This window comes from Ambystoma mexicanum, chromosome 6p, assembly GCF_040938575.1.
Source record: "Ambystoma mexicanum isolate Mex_15411 chromosome 6p, UKY_AmexF1_1, whole genome shotgun sequence".
Taxonomy (NCBI): Eukaryota; Metazoa; Chordata; class Amphibia; order Caudata; family Ambystomatidae; genus Ambystoma; species Ambystoma mexicanum.
In genome coordinates this window covers 230,408,533-230,427,503 of record NC_090935.1, presented here as the reverse complement: position 1 = coordinate 230,427,503, position 18,971 = coordinate 230,408,533, and the positions used below count along the sequence as shown (strand labels likewise).

The window sequence follows — 18,971 nt, the reverse complement described above, 5'->3', positions numbered from 1 at the left end:
GCTGTGACCAAGTTTCCCAAACATTCACAAAGAGTTAATTGAATTGCTTGTTTTATTTTCATAGTGGACATGATCACATCCTAGTCAAATCAAGAAAGTCATGTTATCAATTCTTGGTTATCTCCAAATACTTGTTTTGAATTGATTCTGTCCTCCCATGTATTCCTCATCTTTAAATACATGTCCAGCTTCATCTGCTTTGGAAAAAACATGTCGGCAGCGGGTGCTGTGCGTCAATGGCATCGACTCGATGTCCCTCAAAGGCCTCAGTTGAGGATGATGTCATCAAAGCCATATATAGCACGCACAGCGCCCGTTGGCTTCAGTTCCATTTTTCCACGATAGCTTCAAAGAAATATGGCGCGCTTCTTCACATCTTGTGACGTCTTTGTTAAACTTCTACATCGAGGTGTTTTAAAAAGTGTCGTGATTGTGGATAGAAAATGATCTGCACCAAATCTGTTTGTGGTGCCTTGGAGCGGACCATGACACCTCTGACTGCTCCAAGTGCCAGCCTAGGACTGGAAAGGCCTTGAGGGAACGGAAGGGGAAGCTGAAGGTAGGTAAAATTCCGAAATCCCCTACCCGATCCATGAAACCTTCGACTGACAAGTCGAGAGGCGGCTCTCCTCGGAGGAAGAAGGCCAAGCGGTCCAGGTCTAGGAGTGGCTCACACCACTCTTCTTCGTCCTCGGAAGAAGTCGAAGAGAAGGCACCATAGGTCGCCTTCGTCGACGGACGCTATCCCAGAAAGAGTTGCTTGGCCAACCAAGAAATCTACTCCGGCCGAGTGGGAGTCCTTCAGAGCTGAAATGCTTAACATCAACATCATTGGTCAAAAACCAAGCCATGCTTCTACCGTGCCTTAGAAAAAAGCCAGAAAGGAACGGGCTCGGCAAGGAAAGGTCTCGGCCTAAGTCTTGCGCGCCCTCGAGCCCGGGGACAAAGGCCCGATCCGCATCGTGAGCCTTCAAGGCCTCGATCCGATGTAACATGGAAGGATCCTTTGAGCCATAAACACAAGTTGATGTCGCGGTTCCTTTGACGCCTGCCAAACCCTTAACAATAATGCCGAAGACATTGATGCCAGTGGCGTCTGCTTTACCAGCTGTACCGTCGACGTTGTGCGCCCCTCTTAAATCAATTCTGTCCCCTAGGACGAAAAGGCGGAGGTAAACGCACTGCGGCGCTTAAAGATTTCCCCGCAGCTTTTGAGGTCTGCAACCTCTCAAGGCTCTCGTCAGCCTTGCTGCCAAACAATTGCGCGCCATCAAAGGGCATGTTCAGAAGACGGGCCTGCACATCTGGAGCAAACCCCGACTTCCACAACCACGCAAATCTGCGTATAACAGTGCTCGCAGCCATGGATCGGCTACATAATTCCTGACACAACCTATGATCCACTACGTAGGAAAGACTTTTTTTAAGTCCGTTTCTTCAATTTATGAAGAAGCGGAGCAGTCTGATGAAGAGTGCCCATTTGGCCTACAATATGGTACACCCAATGTACCAGAGAGTTTGATTGCGGAAGAGTCCAGGATGTGGGAATTTATGATAATCTGCAGACTGCTAGTGGGTTGGATACCTCACCTGTTCTAGAGTTTGTGGAAACTAGAGGCTGGGGAGCATGCAGATGCATCATACAGGCAACTCATGACAAAGGTAGTGGATTACATGGGTTGAAGTAGACCTCCATTACCATATGATCAGGACGACCTTACTGACATTATCGACAACAGTCCGATCCCATCTTACCTTTCCACATGGCCTTGAAGAAAAGGGTGGCTAGGAACTGGAAGACACGGAGACCAATCTGGCAGTTGATAAAAACTTGACTAAGAAGTACTGCCCTCCCTGTAGTGACCCCGACTACCTGTCAAAACACCCCATTCCGGAGAGTCTGGTGGTGCAGGCAGCTACTGCAACATCAAAACAAGCAGCGTATCCTACCATCCCTCCTGAAAGGAACAACAAACGTGTAGATGGATGGGCAAGAAAGATATTCTCTGCAGGGAGCATGGCACAAAAATCTGCCAACTCACCTTGTGCCTTCGCAAAGTTTACGTTCACTCTATGGGACAGAGCTCTTTCCCAAAGGGGATGAAAGAGACGGCTACTTAGCCATAGTTTGGGATAGCAAAAAGGCCATGTAAGAGTCTCTTCAGTCAGGTTTGGATTCTGCTGATAGTATCAGAAGAGCCATGGCTACCAACACCGGTATGCACAGGGTTGCATGGTTGCGGAAGTCTGGATTTGCACCAGATGTGAAATCCAGACTCCTCAACATGCCTTTTGATGAGCCTCACCTTTTTGGCAACAAGGCTGATGAGTCTTGAGAAGTTACAGACCTCGAAGGCGGCAGCCAATCTTTAGGTGCCGCTATTAGGCACCCTCAGCCTTTTCGACCTAGTGGACAACCTTGGAGGGGTAGATCTTTTTGCTATTACTCCTCAGTTGGAAGGGCGAGAGGAATGGCCAGTCAAAGGGGCCAAAGAAATGTCCCTCATGGTGGATGAGAAGGGGTGAAAAGCCAGCTCAAGCAGCAGCTTCTTTACCATTGGCTGCTGCATTAGCCGCCTTAAAACCTCTCTGAGGAGACACAGTTCACCAATGGGGGGCAGACTGTTTTAGTATCTAGAAGAATGGCGACACATTTCTTCGGATGCTTGTGCTCTAGAAACTGTAGCCCACGGTTACTGCATTCCGTTTATAAGGAGACCTCCGAACAGGTTTATAGTCATAATCCCGAATTTAGAAATCCCGAAAAAAAAAATCTCGAATAAAAAAGGCCGAAAAAAAATCGAATTTTTTTTTATGACGTTTTTTGTTCAAAATGGGGGGTTCCCCCCCAACCCCCCTTCTTTTTTTTTTTTTTTTTTATGAAAATTCGATATTTTTTTTTTCGGCCTTTTATATTTGAGATTTTTTTTTCGGGATTCTGAATCCGGGATTATGACTGACCACCCTCAGAACAATCGACCGGGGAACCACTCTTTAAGATTTCCGGATCCGGTCCTTGTGCAGGAGATTTTAACCCTGCTAGAGACAGGCACTATAGAACTAGTGCCTGTAGCGGAGAGGAACAAGGGATGGGAGTCCCCTTATTTTCTAATACCCAAAAAGGACAGAGGACTGAGACCCATCTTGAAATTGAGATACTTGAACAAGTTCCTCAGGAAGGACATGTTCAAGATTGGCACACTTTCTCAGATCATTCAGGCCCTCCAACCCCAGGATTGTCTGGTGTCATTGGACCTTCAGGATGCTTATTTGCATGTGCCAATCCATCTCAAGCACAGAAAATACCTGAGGTTCGTGGTTGGCGGTTCTCATTATCAATTTTGAGTTCTTCCATTCGGGCTGACCTCCGCCCTGAGAGTTTTCACCAAACTGATGGTGGTGGTGGCAGCGAGTCTCAGGAGAGGGGGGGATTCACGTCTACCCCTACCTGGACGATTGGCTGATCAGGGCGGTTCTCTCTAACAAGCCTGGGATCACCTCAACATCACCGGCCACACTCTCCACAGACTGGGCTTTTCCCTCAATTGAGCAAAACCAAAGCCTGGCTCCTTAGCTCAAACGACTCCTGAGCATGACTCCATCCTGGAGAATGCACACACGTTATGTGGATCTACTGCCTTGTATCTGGAACTATACATTTTCCACTTCCTTTGTAAATGTATGCATAAATGATACATCTGGCCTGCTTACTCACTTGTTCGCTCAACCGTTTGTTTGTGTGCCTTGGTGATCTTTTGCTCACTGCCTCATTCTATTAGGTGATTTGTAACACACCTCCAGTATCTTTTATTTATAAGCAGGCTGATCTGTAACACACTTCCTCCCTGCTTTGTGGGCTCTGTGTATTATATTTGTAACCATTTATCCTTGAAGCTAAGAAAAAGCGCCCAAATACCCTTGGGTGGGGTGCGCTATACAAGTAAATAAACTAAACTAAACAAGAAGTCCCATATGACGCCATCTCAGAAACTCCAATTCATCAGAGCTGTTCTGGATACTTCCTTGGGAAAGAGCTCGCCACCCGAGATGAGGGCTCAAGACATTTTTCAGATGGTTATCAAGTTTCAGAATGCCCACAGTCTACCGACCTTCGATTATTAATAATTTTTTATTTCTTTTTTTGAGGTTGCTTGGCCTCATGGCATCCTGCATTTTTCTGGTGCCAGATGCCCGCATGAGAATGAGATCCCTTCAATGGGCTCTAAGAACTTAATGGTCCCAGTTCTCCGGAAAAATGTCAGACCTACTTCAGGTTCCAATCGGTGTCGCACAGGATCTTCTGTGGTGGGCCTGCGAGGACAATATTCTGAAGGGAGAACCATTTTTGCAACCATAGCCAGAGACAAAAGTAGTGACAGATGCCTCACTCATGGGGTGGTGAGTCCATACCAACGATCTAACAGTCGGTGGCCATTGGTCTCCATCAGCATCCAAACTACACATCTATCTTTTGGAGCTGAGGGCAATCAGACTAGCACTGAAGGCCTTTCTGCCCACTGTATGGGGAAATAATGGCATGATAATGACGGACAACACAGTGGCCATGTACTACCTCAACAAAAGAGGTGGTGTAGGGTCACTACCACTGTGCTGAGAGGCAATGGAGCTCTGGTACTGGGCAATACAAGAAGGAATATCTCTATCGGCAGTTCACCTAGCCGGAGAGGAGAACACAGCGGCGGATGCTCTGAGCAGGCAGAGCACAGTCTCCCACGAGTGGGGACTAGCTCAGGAAGTCCTTCAAGAGATATTCACCCTTTGGGGAACCCCTCAAGTGGATCTGTTTGCGACTGGGGTTAACCGGAAGTGCGAACTGTATTGCTCCAGGGAATTTCCCCCAAGAGGAGCTCTAGGTGACGCGTTCGTAGTAGACTGGGAATTTCCATTTCTATATGTATTTCCTCCAGTCCCTGTCAATCCTCATGTGATCAGGAGGTTGAGAAAGTTCGGGAAACACATGATCCTAATTGCCCCGGATTGGGCCAGGAGGACGTTGTACCCAGACCTTCTGGACATGTCCATCTGTCCTCCGATATGTCTTCCACAAAGAGAGGACCTTCTCTCTCTCTCTCTCTCTCTCTCTCTCTCTCTCTCTCTCTCTCTCTCTCTCTCTGTTTCTCTCTCGCTCTCTCTCTCTAGAGAGAGAGTCGGGTTCTCCATCCAGAGGTCAAGACACTCAACGTTCACGCTGGTGGGCTCACAAAAGTATTCCCGCCATCTCTATTTCAGGTTCCATTTTGGGACCTTAATTTGGTTCTAAAATTCCTAATGTGTGCACCTTTTGAACCTCTACACTCAACACTCATGTCCCTTAAGGCTGTTAACCTTTAAAACCATCTTATTGGTAGCTCTAACATCAGCCAGTAGAGTGAGCGAGTTGCAGGCACTTTCGTTCTGGCCACCCTTTACTATCTTCTGCAAGGAAAGGGTTGTTCTAAGGGGCAAACCTTCAGTTCTTTCAAAAATAATTTCTGATTTCCATATAGGACAGAAAATTGTTCTACTTTCTTTATATCCACCCCCATAGATCCTCGCGGAGCATCACAGTTCTATATATCTAAAATGTCAAAACTACGTATTGATGACCAACTTTTCATTGGATATACGGGTCATAAACTGGGTCAGGCTGTCTCTAAGCAGACGTTATCCAGATGGATAATTTTGGCCATTATAGAATGTTATAGGTTGGCAGGAAAGGAACCTCAGGAAGGTTTAATGGCCTATTCCATCAGGGGCATGGCAATCTCTACAGCCCTGCAAAGCGGTGTGCCAATTAAAAACATTTGTGAAGCGGCAACGTGGTCTAGTATCCACATATTCACAAAGCATTATTGCCTGGAATCTTCCCTCGGTCCGGATGGTACCGTTTGGTAAGCCAGTCCTGCACTCCGTCCATGAAAATATATGAAGTCAAATACTGCTGTGGGAGTCCGTCAAAAGATGAGGACATAATCCATTTGAAGAACAAGTTACTTACCCCTGGTAACTTTGTTTCGACTGGATGTTCCTCCCACGTATTCCTCCTCGCCCTCCCAGCCTACCCCACAGTAGAATTACCCATGCTATTACAGCTTCCGTTCCATCAAGGCTGAGTACGGTCACTCCAGTGCTTTGCAGGTTTTTCTGCTGTTAAAGGGGGAAAAACGGAACTGAAGCCAACGGGCGCTGCACATGCTATATATGCCTTTGATGACATTGTGCTTGATGGAGGCCTTTGCGGGACATCGAGTCGACGCCATCGAGACACAGTGCCCTCTGGCGAAATGTTTTTTCCGAAGCAGCTGAAGTTGGTCAGCATGTGTCAAAAGATGAGGAATACGTTGGAGGAACATTCAGTGGAAAGAAAGTTACCAGGGGTAAGTAAGTTGTTCTTCATTGGATTGGACACTGTATACAACACGAGAAATGCAATATCTGAACCTATTTGCAACTTGGACACTTAACCGGCCCAACGATAGCTTGTAATATAAAATGCCTCACAAGTCGCATCAGCCTTGACAAAGCCGAAATGTAGGCGACACACTGGCACGTGCACACGGTTAGGCATCTACATAAAAAATCCACAACTGTGAAATATTCACACAAACTATTTACACTAAGGCGTATAACAGATTCAAATTTATTCTGCCCATAGTTAACACCAAGTATTAAAAAAGCCCATTCAAAATATTACAATTAATGCAGAGGTGGTACAGCCCTCAAGTGCATGAGCTTTAGTAAAATCAATGCCTTCAACTTGTTTCAGCATGTTTTAAAAAATGTATTTTGTGTACAAATAGATTTTTTTGTTATTTAAAAAAGAAAATTCTAGGAAATATCCAAACTCAGTTTTGTTAAAATTTGGTATAATGTACTATACAGTTGCTAGGCAAAAACCAATAGGACCCACATCAATCATTCCGGTAGAATGTCATTACAGATGTCCCGTTCGTGGGGAGATATATACGAATTTACGGGTCTTGCTCATAGCTAGCCCAAAATGAAATTATTGCTAAAGGATTGGAACTTAAAGAAAATATTTGTATCAGTAAAATCAGGATGGTTGGCATTTCCCATACATGCTCCCATACAAAAGTAAAATGACTTTCTGCATAGCACCAGTCAGCCACACCATTCAAACATGAGTATAGGTCGTTTATGGCATCATGACATGAACATGTCTTTATACATATAATGTAGAGCATTCCATTAAGTATTGCAGGCTATGCAAAGAGGAAAACATATTTAAGTCCTCGTCAAACACATAACTATCCTCATACATGTAAAGCAACCTTGTACATAAAATCAGATTAACGAGGCCTGTCGAAAAATAATTATCAGACCAACCCATTTAAGATAACTAGTTTATTCAGTATGTTACAGGCCGTTTTCTAGTGGGATTCAGGATTTCGCCCCTAGAGGGAAGATGTTGGGCTGCAACTTCTCAGGAGGCTCTGTACGTGTGCAATAACATGAGGTAAAGCCAGTATTTTGAGCTCCATGATTGGCTGGGAGGGCCCATGACGTCCTCGCCTGGATGCTAATTTAGCATATGCTACCGAATCTGGCAGTATGACGTTTTACACTGATCAGAAGGGAAATAAGTAGGCTTGTTAAAGCCTGCAAGATAAGTAAAAGGTAAATGCAAAAAAGCATGAAGATATGAGTGACTATATTTATGTAAAAAAATAAAAACTAGTGTTTTTGTGTGACTTTACCTTTTGAAATGCCAAGTATATACCCGTTTTGTCTCTGATTGTTAAATGCTAGTAGTGTTTAAAGTTATTCATGTAGAAGGGAGAGGGACCGGCTGGGCTGAGATCCTCACCCGTTACCTCTCTATGGACTTTGGAGGATGCCCGCGGGTAAATAAGGTGGGCTTCTTAGAGACGCCTGACTTTCATATGGTTTTTCCCCGAGCTAAGCGCTGCACTTGATACTTGCACTACTTCACATAAGGACTCCCCTGATCTTTCCGGGCCCTCCATGATCTACCTATATCTCCCTCTTCCATTGACCCCGGCAGAAGTGCATCCATGAGTGAGTACCTAGAGTCTAGAGTGATCTCTGGTTTCTCTGCGGTTCCTGATGGCTCTATAATGAGCATCGGGTCACTGAGGGTCCTACTGTGGAGCTAGCTATTGTCCAAACAACCTTACCCTCCAAGCCCAATACTTGTGAAGTGCATGCTTGCTTTGCCTCCTTCGGCAATACTCAAGCTTGTGTGTCCCCGCCCCCCCCATCCACCTGACCCCCATCCCCTCCAAGCTGATTTGTGAGCCTTTTGGACTTTCGTTCAGCATCACTTGTCCCTGGCCCCCCGTAGGTGGCACATGAGGACCTAGAGGCTCTGAGTCTAGGCAAGAACTGCAATAGACCTCATCTGAACGTGGTCCCTTGTTCAACACGCGATTGAACAGGTGAATTACATAGTGGAGCTAGGTGTGGACATTTTAGCTGCCACTGAAACCTGGCTCCAGGATGCCGCCACACATTCAGCCTCCCTTGCAACTCCTTATGGGTTTAACATGTGTAGGGCAGACCGGACTAGCGCTAGAGGTGGGAGGGTGGCCCTCATCTATAAGGATTCGTTGAAAGTGCACTCTAGTGTTCTGACTCCAGATAACTGTCAATCTGTATTAGTTAAACTAAGTGTGGATCACAATACCTCCAGCAGCTTCCTAATTCTTCATAGGCCTCCGCACAAAAAAATACTTTTTAAGGAGTATCTGCTTGCCCTTCTTAATGACATTATGAAACCTACCTTCCATTTACTTTTGCTAGGTGACTTTAAATTGTGGGCTTATAATGACTCAGATCCTGAAGCTGTGTGACTCTTGAATGTCTTAGGGTGCTAGGCTTTCATCAGCACACCAAGGGTGCTATGCATAGAGAAGGCAACATCCTAGACCGGGTTTTATATTGCAACTCCAATATCTCTCCAATCCTGCTTGCTCCTTGCTGCTGGTCAGACCACTGCTTAATTTCTTTTGACATGTTGCTATCGAATAACGCCACAGGAGATTGATTCCAATCCTAGGATAACGAAAAGGCTAAGGAACCTAAAAAAAGTTACGCTGGAGGCTCTTGCTTGTTTGCTTCTATCTTCTGTCACCAGTTCTAACAAACTAGTGGTTCAATTTCAGCTCGTTATTCAGGTGGCAATTGAAGTGCTGGCAGCGATGAGCTCAAAAACAAACAAAAGAAACACCTGATTTCGGAAATTAAATCATTACGTGCAGGAAAGTCAGAGGTCCGGTGAAAGGGTGTGGCGAAAAGACCCCTGTCCAGAGACTTTGCTCATCTCTAGAAAGTCTGTGAAGGTCTTTAAGCAAACCATCTTCGCAGCTAAGCAGTAGACTACCACTCTCTAAAATTACCAAGGCCAAATCAAGCTCTAAGGAATTGTTCGCGATCCTACAACTAGAAGGGAAAGTGAATCAGAAGCCCGAGATTGACAAAAGCAATTCATGATGGTGTCAATCTAACCATGACGAAAATTACAAGAAAATAGCGAGTCACCAACAAGCTATTAAATCTCGACAATCCCTGCTGTAGAACGCCAATTCCCCTCTTGACGTTTGTGCAGCTTTTTCATCCTTCCCACCCTCTGCGGATTATCCTAAGTTTACCTTCCGCCAGATGACTGAGAGTGACGTGTTCACAATTGTGAATTGTATGAACCCTACCCCCTGTTTAGAAGATGTCGGCCCAACCAATATCTTGAAGGATTGCTTGGACTTCTTATTCCCTCGATTACTTAGATTGTGTATGAATCTTGCATGGATTCCTGTGTAATGGGCTGCCTCATGGCAGCCTGGATCACCCCTCTCCTGAAGAACAAAAATCTAGACCCTGCAATTGCGAGTAATTATAGGCCCATCACTAATGTTTCTTTTCTGTTGAAGATCCTCGACAGAATTACGTACTTACAGCAGCAGGAGCCTATCGAGACACATAACCTTATTTGGGTCTGCCAAACCGGCTTTCCGTGCTAAGCACAGGACGGAGACGGCTTTGCTGAACCTTAAATCGAACATGGCAGGCATTATTGATAAATGCCACCCTACCCTCCTGCTCCTTCAGGATCTTTCAGCTGCCTTCGACCTCACCCTGCTAGACAGAAGATTGGTTGAAGTTGCAATATGTTCAGGGAGTGCGGCGGCTTGAATCGAGAACTTCCTGGGGCCCTGGTCTGTGAGAGTTGCGGTGGGTGACTTCCAAGCTTACCCTGTCCAACTTACTTGTAGTGTTCTTCAGGGCTCCTACTTATCCTCAACCCTTTATAACATCTACACCCGGCCCCGCTTTGACCTCCTGGACAGTGCAGGGATCATCTACACAAACTATGCTGATGATGCTAAAATATTACTAGAATTTTCGTGTGACTATGCCTGAGACTCCATAGCCACCAATCAGATTTACACCTTGATTTTGTCTTGGATGGCACTAAATTCATTAGCACTCAAAGACAACAAGACTGAACTCCTGATTGTAGGTTCAGGGCCAAGGTTGGAAAAAAGGGACTCTTGCTACAATCGGTCTGTGATAGCTGCTTGTCCCATCACAGTGGCCCCTCATGTTAAAAACTCTGGAGTATTTTTTAACTCTCTGCTGTCATTCGATAAACGCACTACCCAGCCTCTCTCGTCCTGTGCCTATATAACCAGCTTACTGAGAGAGATTAGGCTTTACCTGTCCGAGGCGAATACTCTCACGGTCTCCACACTGATCAACTCCAGATTACACTATTGCAACAGCCTGCTGGCTGGCACTTCCATTGTTAACCTGAATAAACTTCAGACAATCCAGAATGGGGCTGTACGGGCAGGATTTTGTAGGTAAGATCATGTCACTGCAGCCAGACACTCCCTTCATTGGTTCCCGGTGAAGCATAGGATCCGGCACAAAGTCCTCACTTTCACCCATAAATTCCTTTCTGGTAATGCTCCCTGATACCTGGCTGATCGCTTGAAAGCGGTCTAATGACAGCAACATGCTCCTCCAACCTCGGTTCTAATTGAAAAAATATGGTGGGGAAGTCAGATTTTGCACTTGTAGATGGGAGCGCATTCCAATCACTAGGCGCCCATGACTGGACATTCCATGCCTGATTGGTTTAAAAAGCGCGATTAAGATGCATCTTTTTAATAAAGGCATTGACTAGCTGTCATTGTTGTAGCTCTATATGCATTTGTTTTTTCTTCTTTGTTCTGATTGTCATGTGTCTGTTTTATGTGCGCCCTGAGGCCTTCGGGTGTGTGGTGATAAGGATTAAATAAAAAGAAATGCATATGGCTGTAAAAGAAATTGGATTTGAAATGACTTTCTCAGATTAAAAACGAGACCGGCCCGTTTTACATTCTAAACTAAGCTTTCCCAGAAGGGAAGATTCTTACAAGGTTAATTTTACAGGGGCATTTTGCCACGAAGCGGATACATTCCCTAAATACATCTCTTAGAATCAGAGATGTTTCTCTACTTCATTCTTGGCGACTCCGGACGGATTCCAAATCTGCCCCAGGATTTGACATGTTTACACTAGCTATTTATAACCTACGGTGACATTGCCTTAAGTTTGGTTAGATCCTGGCGTTGTTGGCTTGCCAGAGTTCTAGTTGGTCAGTGGTGTTTCTGAAAAATCCTCCTAACAAAGCAGTGGCAGCTTTGGGATACAAGTACAAAGACTACCCCGCACAGATCAGCCAACCGGTAGACCCACAAACTTGTAGTGCATTAAATGGCTGTAAAATAAGTACATTTAGACATGGAAACCTTCACAGCAGAGGCTCTAGGCAAACGTAAGGCAGACAAACCTAAGGAATTATGCATTGCTAGGGTCTGAGTGCCACAAGCAACAAAGCAGAAATAACCAAATGTATTATGAACTTAAAAACACCTACCTATTTTGTATTTCTATTTGTATTTTTCGAAGACCCGTTTGTCATTTTGAACACAAATGACTCAACATTAGGCAATAATAGCCGTGGCAGTCCTAGTGTAAGGTGCTTTTACATAAAGCATTTCTTGTATTCTGGGTGGAGACTGGGTAAGAGTGAAGATAAATACCAGAGACTGGGAGAAGGGACTAGAGCGGATTAACACGTTTTAACATCGACAGCCTGCATTAAGTAATGAGGGTGTGAAGTGAATGTAAACATACTTCCCTATTATTCTATCTATTATCGCTTCTAGGATGAGGATCCTCCCGAGCATGGAGGAGGCGAACCTTCAAATCAGAGAAATGGAGCTTCACTTAAAGAAAATCTGAGTTGGCTGCAGACACAACGAAATGGGAAGCTGAAGCAGCTGCCGAGGGCAGAGGGCATGTCTTAAAAAAGTAGGAAACGGCCCTTTGATGTAAGGCAGCAAAAAAAGACGGAGCAAAAAAACTTGAATTTAAAAATGTTTGAGGTAGCAATAACTTCTAATCCCACTGGGTCTACATCCTTTCATCATCCCGCGTCCCCTAAAACACTGTTGAAGGCGTATGCTATAAAAGCTATATTTTTGAACCAGTTAAACTACTTTGCAACTGCTTGTTAGCAATGTTCCCTCAAATTATATTTCTTTAAGTGCGGAAATGTTTGGCTTTCGTGCATACATTTTTAAAACATTTATTTACAAGTTAAGAAAATACAGAATAATACATAGTTATGTTACTAAATGGTCAGAAAAACATCGTATGGATCAGATAAACAATACAACAATTTACATTGAAGGATACAACTACTACATAATCTTACAACTGATTCCATACCACCTCCCCAATCACCCCACCCACCTCTTTAATATACATTTCCTATTATTATACAGTTTAGTACCATGACAAAAAATGTCCTCACATTTTTTCAAATAATCCTTTTTCCCCTCCCTCTTATATAGTACCTTCTGAACAGCGCACATTATTTTCCATGTACGAAACTAGCAAGGTAAGCCCCTTTATGAGCATCTGTGAGTTTTCCCTTCCCAACACTGGAATTACTTACAAATCAGTAGAAAAGGTGCAACTTGCAGCACTTTGTTTACAAATATATAGGCTAAAATAGGCTAAAAGAAACCAAATATTTTATATAGGATTAAAAGGAGATCTTCTCAACCCATCCAAGACCTACCATAGTAACTACCCAAAGGGCTGTTGTGCAGAGAACTAAAGTGTATGCACAAAAAAAGCATTGCATGCTCCATATTAACAATAGGTTTAGTTGTGGCTATTCGTTTGTTGACCGCGCTCAGAGACCATTCAGAACGTGTTTTATGCTATTGGAAAAACACTCTTGTGTATTACAAAAAGCAAATATTGCTCTTCGCTGATGTGGCTGTAAAATAAAATTGAGACCGGATACAATATTCGCAGGTAGAATAATGGCAACTAAAACAAATGTATTGGAAAACATGCCAATAAGATTTCATGTGCCACTTTAATGAAGCAATTCAAGGGGCCAGGAGAGCATACCTCTCATAATTTGTGTAAGGATGATAACTGCACTACAGAATGTCTTGATCAGAATTCATGGGCCTCTGCTTACTACCCTAATTACGTTAAGATATGACAGCGCTTACTCAAAACCTGCTTTACAGCTAAAAGGCATATATGCCACCTATTTCTACTCCCTAAAAATAGGACAATGTGCCCAACAAAAACACAAAACAATTATCATTTAGGAGCCTACACTTTGCTTCTATTCACAAAGCTCCACTTATATTATTTCACACCAGTAACCATCAGAGCAGTGGCATAAGAAGAAATAATATTACTGACCAATTGAGGAATTTTAAGGGGAAAGAACTTTTTAATACGCATGAATACCTACTGGTAAAGAAAATTACTTACTTACCCCCTGAAAAATAGGTTGGTGAAAAATCCTATCAGACCTGCTGTGGTTGGATTCTGTTTTTGAGGGTTTTAAGCTTATGCTTGCATAGTTGGGTAAGTAAATACGTTAGACTGAAATGTAAAGACTAGTCAGTTTCGCTTTATTCTGAGAGAAAACACATGTTATGTACCTGCTGTGGCTTGTGCCTTATTAAATCTTTTTGAATAGATGGGAATTGTCTGTGCACTTCTAAACTTCTTCTGAACGGCACCCACAAGGAGGCTGGGCAAGATTACATGCGCACAGCTTAGAGGGAAAATTGATCCAGAGACCATTCCTCTGTGGATTGTGACTGTCAAGTCAGTAGCAGATGTCCTCCAGGTGGAGTTCCATAAGAAGCTGTGTGTCAGTAGGGGGCAAGCTTCCTGTCAACCAACATGAAGGCCAAATGGGGAGGAAAGTTATGCTTTTTTATGTGTCCATCCGCTTACCATGGATATACTAGTTGTTTGATTGCAGTATTTCAACAGAACCTTTAGGAGCATAATGTGTGCTTGAGAAGGAATTGGGATCTCCTTTTGCCATGTCTGTTTGCCTAAAGGGATGTTCCACAAGAGGTATAGTTTCTGACACCGCTAATTTATCCCTTTTGAGCTTCTTGTTGGTCACTCTGTCAGAAGCCTTTGACTCTGGTAAGAGAAGTATGGGAACCCTTCCCTACTTTTCCTGCCTTAAATGTGGTTTGACCAGAAGACCACTCATATGGACTTCATTTTTGGCCAGGAACGACTGGTTTTGGAGCATATAAGCGTAGATCCTTGCAGGTTAAATGGACCAAACCCGCTAGGGTTTTTTCAGAGGGCTATTACATAACTTAGGTGGTATTTTAGTATCATGGTAAAGTAGTGGTAACATAGCATATTTATAGTAATGCCCTATATGATGGGACAAGAATCCCCCTTTCCTAATATTTGTATTCTGTTTAGTGTTTACTATAAGTGCAGACTAGCAGACTTCGCACTTGCAGGGAAAAAACGGCACTATCTGTTTTTCCAGTCACTTATTTACGAAACCGGACTGCCATCTTTGACGGATCTGCTCAGCTGTCAGCATGCACAGCTGAGACATCGCACACATACAATCTGTCTATCTATGAAGTCACAGTAAAAAATGACACAACCCAGATCCCGGGAATAATGTATCAAGACGTGCAGTAACTTTTTAATATGTACATTTATAATTCAACTTACTGATTTGAAAAACAGCAACATTGAATAGCGACACAAAATATTCATGGGAATACAACTGAGCAAGAATAAAACAGCAAGAGAGAAAATTAAACCTGAGAACACAGTGTAAGCTTCACCCACTTCAACCTTGGGTCATGCACACTTGGCAAGAGCTACGTTTAGCATGAAATACAATTTCCCCAAATTACATTTAAAATGTGCTGAATTATTTTACATAAAAATAACATTTCCCTAGCTATCTCAGAGCACATTAGCACACTTGAGACAGCTGTTTGTCTAACTCGCTACATCTCTGTGTTACTTGACTCTAATTCCGAGTTGTGCCTGCTCCCTTGCCTCATCCAAACTGATCTGTATTTTATTAATTACTTCAACATCATTATCCTGTAGCCTTAAAGACCGTTTAATAGGAACCAAATCTTTGCACATAGCCTTATTAAGCAATCTTTTTCAGCATTTTTGTCTGGAGCACTAAATAGTCTCAAGAGGCAGACTTGGACAATGCTGCCCTCTTCAAAAATGTAATTTAATGCCTCTTTTTGCACGTCCCCACAAATGCGATCTTGCAATAGAACAGCATTTTCAGATGACCACATCCCATGGGCAAATAGCTTTGTCTACAGGTAGTTCACCAGCTCCGAAAATGTGGCTTCAATTTGGGACATAGTAAGACTGTGCACAGCGCCCCACTATCACCTCACAGAATTAGTTCCCTTTTAAGTGTATCAAATGGCTGTGCTAAACACACATGCCACGCCTAGTAATTGCCACACAGTCTGTTCCCACCAGGCCAGCGCACCAAATTATGCTAGGGGTTTTATCAGAGGGCTATTACATAACTTGGGTGGTATTTTATTATCGTGGTAAAGTAGTGGTAACGTGGTAGCACAGCGTATTTATAGTAATGCCCTATAATGATGGGACAAGAATCCCCCTTTCCTAATATTTGTATTGTGTTTAGGGTTGCCTGTAAGTGCAGACTAGCAGACTTCGCACTTGCAGGGACAAAACAGCACCATCTGTTTTTCCGGTCACTTATTTACGAAACCGGACTACCGTCTTTGACAGATCTACTCAGCTGTCCGCATACATAGCTGAGACATCGCACACATACAATCTGTGTATCTATGAAGTCACAGTAAACAAATGGCACAACCCAGATCCCGGGAATAATGTAGCAAGACGCGCAGTAACTTTCTAAAATGTGCATTCATAATTGAACTTACCAATTGAAAAACAGCAACATTGAATAGCGACACAAAATATTCATGGGAATACAACTCAGCAAGAATAAAACAGCAAGAGAGAAAATTAAACATGAGAACACAATGTAAGCTTCACCCACTTCGATCTTCACACTTGGCAAGAACTATGTTTAGCATGAAATACAATTTCCCCAAATTACATTTAAAATGTGCTGAATTCTTTTACATAAAAACATTTCCCTAGCTTTCTCAGAGCACATTCGCACACGTGCGCCTCACTTTACAAAAAAACGCACATTAAATATGAGCAAGATTCTTTGTTGTCCTACTGGCATGCAGCAGTATCACGACTCCCGTGCTCAGGCAACCCAAATACAAGGCCACAACCTCCCTCCAACCCGATTTCTTGGTCAGCTGCCTGGGGAATCTTGCCTCACTGCACTGCCTGGCTCTGCCCTCTCTACTCAGCTGACGGCTGCACTTCTGGTCTCCTCTGGACAGAAGACAAATGCTCTCCACCCTTCCTTTCAGCTAGATTTATACCCTATGCCTGTCAATCCTATTGAACCTGCCCTTTTCCTTGACGTCTTCCATCAACCCAGCTGATTTTTCTAGAATCATGGCATTTTTCTCTCCGACCACCACCTCCCAAATACAATTGTATCCTTTACATCCTGGAGCACAATAGCCTTCTGAATGAAAAGACAGCCAATGCATTTTGCATGCACGTTTACTTCCACTGCACAAAAACAGAATCTGCCATCTGAATCACCTTGCACTGCTCTGTTAAAGGCAAATTAATAATTACTGGGAATGTTATTTGATGGGAAAGTGTTAGTTGATTAATTTAGGTTAGCATAGGTATTCAGTGCAAACTGGATAGATGGCCCATTCACCATAAAATAGATTATTTCAAATGTGCTCAGTGCATGTCACTTTGCTGTTTGTCTTTGCATTCATTTTACTGCCTCTATTGAAAGGTGTGTAATGTACTACAACATCCAGTTTACTGCCCCACGAAAGTAATGCATTATCTTTCCCTACATACTCCCTCCTTTTTCTCATGTAGAGATCGCCTGCGACATCACTGCAGGAGAAAGAAAAGTCAACCCTTTCAAAATGCGTGCGCCACAGGACATCTCTCCCCATTGTTGTCAGAATTAGGACTAGCATCCTCTTCTTGATGGTAAGAACAACCAGCCATCCCCCCATTAACACAATTTAAACTGCCATAATCACCATACCTCTTTGCACCCAGGTCCCCCAGGTATTTCCAGAGTAACCTTTTAATTGGATTGATCACATTTATAATATCATTTAACAACTTATCATGTTAAACTACAACATTCGTGCTGTGCTGCAATATCTCAGCCTGTTCATTTAAGATAACTGTTTCATTCACATATTTGACCTGCTCATTCAGTCCGCCCCTAATCCCATCTAATGTTCGCTGTATTGTGTCCAAATCGTAGGTTAACTGCTGTGCCTTGGCACTTAATGTGCCCACAGATATAGCATTGGCCGTAGACATTGTCGTGCCCACCACAGCCGCAATAATAATCATTACACAGAGGCCACGAGCAAACCTGCCACACGCTACCCCCTCCTTGTTTTCACAACAGATGGATTTACAAACATTTTTTCCAACTGCATGGCAATATGTCTGGTTGATTTGCGAGCATCCTCTTTTCGCAGTTCTATCCACTCTCTCACCTGATCTGATACAATTACGATTTCATTCACAAATTTCCCAACAATAGGTTAATGTATTCTGATATACTAGTCTTCTATTTCCCAGGATGAATCCAGGTGCCTCCTCCACTGCAATTCCAGACACCGGTCCGGGTTCTATGACGACCTGGGCTCCTGTGGTTTTAACTCCCGAAAATCCCAACATGAGTAGCACAATGAGTACCCAGCTCTCAGGTCGGGCCATCATCTCTGAAGACTTTGTCTTCACCCCCGTTCTTCAGTCTGGGGCCTTTCCCGGAGCCTCCGATCCAGTGACATCCTCCAACGGTCCAGCGCTCCAAGGATCCGGCCCTACCGGGCAAGGAATTATTCATCTAAAGTAAATAGAAAAAAAACAGATTAAGTCCCTAGCATAGAACAATTTTCTATCCCTCTCTTGCTACAAGGCCTGAAAATAAAATTGGAATCATTGTTAATACATAGTGGCTCCATGGGGTTGCCACACTGTAAAACCTAGAAGACCTGGAAATAAGCTCATCAACATAATTCAAAACAGCATCCCACATCATGCAACCAAAATAATTCCAAAAATACACGCCCCCATTTATATTTCTTCATCTTAAAATTCCTTATCATTCCCCATCATATCCACTGAAAAGCAGGTGTATTTACCTTGATTCCTCTGTTAACTCTGTTTTTACTGCATTTATTATCTTCATTCAACTAGTCTCAACTTGCTCAAGCCTTCTCACCTCATGCTTCGGATGGCAGGGCTTATTCTGATTTACATGAAAGAATTGCTCCACTGTTACTTCACCTTCCTTTTTGACAATTTTGAACACTACAGGGGAGACCTTGTATATGATTTCAAATGGCCCTGGCCAAGCTGCCAGAAATGTAGAGTTTTTATGTTTATTTTTCCCAAAGTGGTACTTGTAAACCTGATCACCTACCTTGTATTCTCTTACAGATATCTTCCTATCATAATACGTTTTTGCACTATCAGC

The 18,971-nt window shown here is 43.5% G+C and overlaps 1 protein-coding gene across 5 annotated transcripts in view; it reads left to right on the top strand.

Moving 5' to 3' along the window:
* Positions 1 to 18,971, top strand: part of PIAS2 (protein inhibitor of activated STAT 2) — a 940,364-nt gene that overhangs the window by 93,781 nt on the left and 827,612 nt on the right. The gene's annotated exons all lie outside the window — the stretch shown is intronic.